Source organism: Vicia villosa, linkage group LG5, assembly GCF_029867415.1.
Source record: "Vicia villosa cultivar HV-30 ecotype Madison, WI linkage group LG5, Vvil1.0, whole genome shotgun sequence".
Lineage (NCBI taxonomy): Eukaryota > Viridiplantae > Streptophyta > Magnoliopsida > Fabales > Fabaceae > Vicia > Vicia villosa.
The window spans coordinates 129,777,880-129,784,198 of NC_081184.1; positions in this window are offsets into that span (position 1 = coordinate 129,777,880).

Below are 6,319 nucleotides of genomic sequence, written 5' to 3' on the forward strand. Positions count from 1 at the left end.
AAATAATATATTAAGAGGATTAAGAAGATTTTCTTACCTAAATAAATATTTTGTAGTGTAATGATTATAGTTAGATTATTTATAAAACATTCTATTAATTTAATTTGTAATTAAAACTATTAATAATTTATGAGTGATGCTATTTGTAACGAAAATAAAAGATTTTTTCTTTACCCACCTCCCTATGGGGGTCACCCTCAGCGAAAACCCCATTTTACCCTGCTTCGGAAATGCATTTTCGAAATTTTTTTTTTCTAAATTTTTCCAGACTTCGGAAGTGCATTTCCGAAAAAATCCCAAAAATTAGGATTTTGATTAATTCGGAGATGCATCTCCGAAAAAACAAAAAAAAACTAAAAATCCTAAAAATTAATTTTAGGATATTAATTAATTTATATATCATAAATTTGATATAATTTATGAGTAATGAATAATAATAATTATATATTTTGATATAATTTATGAGTTATGAATAATAATTATTATATATTTATATTCTGATTCATATTTTAAAATTTAAAATAATTTTAATTAAAAAAATTAAAATAATTTCACTTATAAAATGAGTTATAATTTTTTATTTATATATTTATAATAATTATTATATATTTAAAAAAAATTAAAAAAATGTGTGTTTTAATTTATATATTTATATAATAATTATTATATATTTATAAAAATTATTATATATTTATATATTTATAAATTTATATAATAGTTATTATATATTAATTATAAATATATTTATATATTTATATAATAATTATAAAAATTTAAAAAATAGTGTTTTAATTTATAATAATTATTATATATTTATATATTATATATTTATATATTTCACTTACAAAATTAATAATTATTATTATATATTTATATATTTCTATTCTGATTCATAATTAAAAATGAGTTATAATTTTTTATTTAGATTAAAAAAATTAAAAAAAGATTTTGTCTTAATTTTATTTAATGAATAAATTTTATATTTAACTCTATATAATTCAAAATTTATTTATGAAATTAAAATGTTTTTGATTTATATAAGTTAGTAAAATAATTTTTAACTTTAAAATTATTTAGGAAATTTTGATTCACCTTGATTTTATTGATTCACCTTCATTTTATTGATTCACCTTGATTTTATACCTATTAATTGTATTGATTCACCTTGATTTTAATTTTTTAATAATTATTGAATTCTTTCGGAGGTGTATATCCGAAACATTCCAAGACCAATTTGGTCTTGGAATATTTCGGAAATGCATCTCCGAAAACTCAGAAAACTCAAAAAAGGGGTGTTTCGGAAATGTATCTCCAAAAACTCAAAAAGGGGGGTGTTTTCGGAAATGCATCTCCGAAAACACCTTTTTTTCGTGTTTTCGGAAGTGCATTTCCGAAAACACCTTTTTTTTCAATAAAAAGTACGTTTTCGGAAATTCATTTCCGAAATAAGGGATATTTTAGTAAATTCGCCAGAGGTGTTTAAGAAGGATAGGAGGTGGGTAAAGAAATTTCCAAATAAAATTCACTAAAGCATCACGAATAAACCATAACCTTTGAATTGTGTGTCATTTATTGAACAATGTTTTCATGAAAATAAAAAGGTCCCACCATATATACACATAGTGCTATTTATTAAATACATGAATTGATAACAATATGAAAGTTCCACCATTTATACACATAATTTGTCGTGATGCTTTCGTGAGCAAATTGCTTCGCGACAAATATCATTATCCATAATTTATTTAAAAAAAACATATTTTTGTTTACCATAAATTACATTAAGTATCTACTAATTTTTTTATTTAATTGAACTAATGAAACATTATATTAATTTAATTTTTTATTAACATTATTAATAATTTATTTATTAAAAAAATCATATTTTTTACCATAAATTACATTAATTATGTACTAAATTTTTTTTATTTAATTGAACTAATTAAAAATATTTTATTGGTGTAAAACTATTGAAAAGTGGAGATTTTGTTTTTAGAAACGTGGGATAGTTGGTAAAGATATAAATAAAAGGCAATAAATAAAAGGCAAAGTTTTATTTACCTGTCAATTTATTTAGCCGTAAAAAACTTGTAGAGATATTATTATTATTATTATTATTATTATTATTATTATTATATATTAATTTTAGAACTATTATTATTAATAATTTGGGATTGTTAATTTAATATATTTTTATTAAGTTGATTAATGTTAATTATTATAATTGTTATTAATAACTTATTAATATTAATTACTATAAAATTTAAATGAAAAATGAGCAGAGTCACACACCATTATATTTATTCCTGTGTCAAATTCACCATTATATTTATTCCTGTGTCAAATTCAAAATGAATGTTATTGTACACAAACAACAATTAGCAGCAAAACAAAATGGATCAAACAATACTATAATGTTGCAGAAAAACCATAAGAATACCTTGAACAAACTTCATGCATATCTAAAATCCTATCCTAATTCTCATTTAAACTTTCTCTAAAACTCAGCCCGAAAAACAGAGAAAATTGTTGAATTCATACACGGTAAAAAGAGAAGCCTTGATAATGAAATAATAATCGAAAAAGAACAAAACCTTAGATGATGAATAGAAGAAAACAGTGCAAAGAACTTTAATGTTCTCAAATCAAACTATTTAGTTAAGGAATACGGGTTAAGGAAGTTAAGGAATAGGAGTTAAGGAAGAAGAATGTAAAAATTTATATTGTACAATATACTTTTGTATAAAACAAAATATTTATAATATATCAATGTATTAAAGTTTCACAAAAATGTATAAAACTCAATCCTTCGATCCAATAAATCGATACTCAAATACAAAATTATGAATCAAAAATTAAAATTTCAAGAACATATTAGGAATATGAACAATAAGACGCCGTGTTTCTTTCAAATTATTTATATCGCACACGAAATCGAATTTGCGCAACATATTACATCCAAATTACTACGAAAAAACAAAAGTTGTTTGGTGTGGAGACATTTTTCCGAATAAATCATATGGTTTGGAGGGCTTACGGTGTATCTGGTGAGGATGTAAATGTGAGACTATGAAGGCAAAAGATTAGGATTTATATTGTAAGAGGTTATAATCCAATAGTTATGTATTTGTATGGAAAATCCAAAAGGTTTAAAATATAGACAGAATCAATGAATTGCGTAAGAAAATCAAAAGCCATATAAATAATTGGAAAACAAAATAATTAATTGGAGTCATTATTTAGCCACAAAAAATGTGAAACTCGAGTAGGGGATTTGAAATAGCCATGGCCAATTAATGAACAATAAATCATAAATAATAAATAATAATAAAAAGTGGTAAAAATTAATGAAATTATTAATTAAATAAAAATAAAATAATTAAAGTTAATTATAGTAAGATTACTATTAACTAGCGTGATACCCGTGTGTCCGCATGGGTACCCGTTGTGGTCGTGTTATTTTGTTCAATATATATTATTCTAGAGGTAAATGTCATAAAACTAGATGTGTAAAATATAGAAATTGCTTTTTAATAGGTTGGGGCAAAGTTTGGGATATTTTCATGAATAAAAATTATTTTCCCGTTAATATTCAATATTTCAATCAGTAACTTCATGTTCCCGTAAATATTTAATATGTTTATCAGTAATTCATGTTCTCGTTAATATTGAATATTTTATTCAGTAACTTCATGTTCCCGTTAATATTCAATATTTTGATTAGTATCTTCATGTTCCCGCTAATATTCATTATTTTGATCAGTAACTTCGTATTCCCGTTAATATTCCAAACTTGTTCCCGTTAATATTCAATATTTTTATCAGTAACTTCATGTTCCGTTAATATTCTTTATTTTGATCAGTAACTCCGTTTTTTCGTTAATATTCATTGTGTTCCCGTTAATATTCAAAAATTGGATCAGTAACTTAATGTTTCCAATAAAGAATGCAAAATGTCGATTGTCCAATGCAATAAACTTAGTCACATTTACTTTCAATGTATTTCAAATTTGTTCTCGTTAATATTCAATATTTTTATCAGTAACGCATGCTCCCGTTAATATTCATTATTTTGATCAGTAACTCCGTGTTCCCGTTAATATTGAAAAAATTTATCAGTAAGTTAATGTTTCTGTTGATATTCAAAAAAATTATCAGTAACTTCGTGTTCTATTTTGTCAATAACCCCGTATTTCCGTTAATATTTATTATTTTGATTAGTAACTTCGTGTTCCCGTTAATGTTCAAAATTTGTTCCCGTTAATATTCAAAATTTTGATCAGTAACTTAATGTTTCCGATAATATTCAAAATTTTGATCAGTAACTTGGTGTTCCCGTTAATATTCAATATTTTAATCAATAACTCCGTACTCCAGTTAATATTCAATATTTTGAATATTAACGGGATACATGTTCATTCGCACTGGGACCAGTGTGGTACGCTCATTTGTTTTAATATTAAATATTTTGATCAATAAATATTATTTTTCCGTTAATATTTAATACTTCGATCAGTAAATTAATGTTTTCATCAATATTTTTGTTTTGGAATTATTTATAAAACTATTTAAATCAATTGTAAACTTATTCTCGTTATTATTCAACATTTAATTAAATGTGTTAATTGTACCATATAATTACTCGTGTGTATATTTAATAGTCAATAGATCTAATATATTTATTTTATTTGATAATCTCTAAAAGATTTCATTAATATATATATATATATATATAACTTTTAGATTTTATATTTTAAATAATTTAGTAGTATTAGTAAGAAAGTGAAAATAGAAAATAGTAGTTAGTTTAATTATGCATTTTTTTTCAAAAAAAATCCATACAATATATAAAAGCAATGATATGTCTAAAACACTTTATTAAAATATGTATCTAATAATATTAATCCTTTTGTTAAATGAGAGGTTAGACATCTTCTAACTATATGAAATTTGGTTTCAAAATTAGGTTGATAAATTCATTATTTTGGAAAGTTTCTATTAAATAATTTTGAAGGAAATCGAGATAAATTATTTTTATTAATTTTTAATGATAATTTGATTCACTCAATTTTTGGTGATACAACATCAATATAATTGGAGTACTAAATATATTTGTAAAGTATTTATTTTATACCAATTAAGATATTGGTAAGTAATTGATATGATTTTAATGTATTGATTCTATATCAATTAAATTATCCCCAACGTAATGATTTTAACGTATGGGTCGTTAAAAAGGCTTTTATATCTTACAAAATTAGATAATTTTAGGTAAATCATACAAAAGTACAATATTTTCTCAAAATTATATTTTTTTTAGGTAAATCATACAATATTGTAAAAACAGTATAATTTTGTAAGATATAAAAGTACATTATTTTCTCAAATCTAATAATTTAAAAATACATGTGGTAAGTATTATATTTTCTTATAATATAATACATTATCTTTCGTAATTTTAAATTTTTAATGCATTTCACCCATCTTATTTTTTATATAAAATAATTTTCTATATAATGTTTAATAATTTATTTTTAATTGAATGTAACATTTAATATTTTTAAAATAGAAAAATGAAATATATCGTAGATATTAGAAAATATTAAAAATAAAAAATTTATTATCATTTAATAATAAAAAATAAAAATAAAAAAGGAAACAAATCAAATGCATATGATATTATTGTTTCGTCGTTGTTTATCAAAATATAACACATAATAGCAAGTTATTTGCAATCTTATCTCCATCCACTCATAAAATCATATTGTGTCTCCCTAAATATTTTTGAAAAATCAAATTTATAAATATTTATCCATTTTAGAGTTTAATGTAGCAATAATAATAATTTTACAAATAGAATTCTCAACTCAACAATTGAAACAAAAAATTATATTTTATGTCTATCTTATTTATAATTTAAATTACTTGAATAATAACATAAAAGCAATACCTTTTTTTTTTCGTTTATTTTTTTGTGGAGAATATTTTTTATTTTATTTATTTAAAGTACAATATAATTTATTTAGGTTTAAAAATTTATAAATAAATATTTTGAAATTAACTAAATATATAGTTTATTAATGATCAAATCGTGATTATGCTCTCTTTTTGATCTGTAACATATATAGAAATAATAAAACAAATCAAAATTCATTAGATATAATGGATTAAATTTTATTTATTCTTTGTTTTACTCTTATTCTTTTTTTTCTTCTTTAAATTCTATTAAAAAAATATATCAACAACTGACACCCAAAATCACTGCAATTCTAGAAGAACGGGAAGAACCAATCAACACACCAGAAGATTCTTCTTTAAA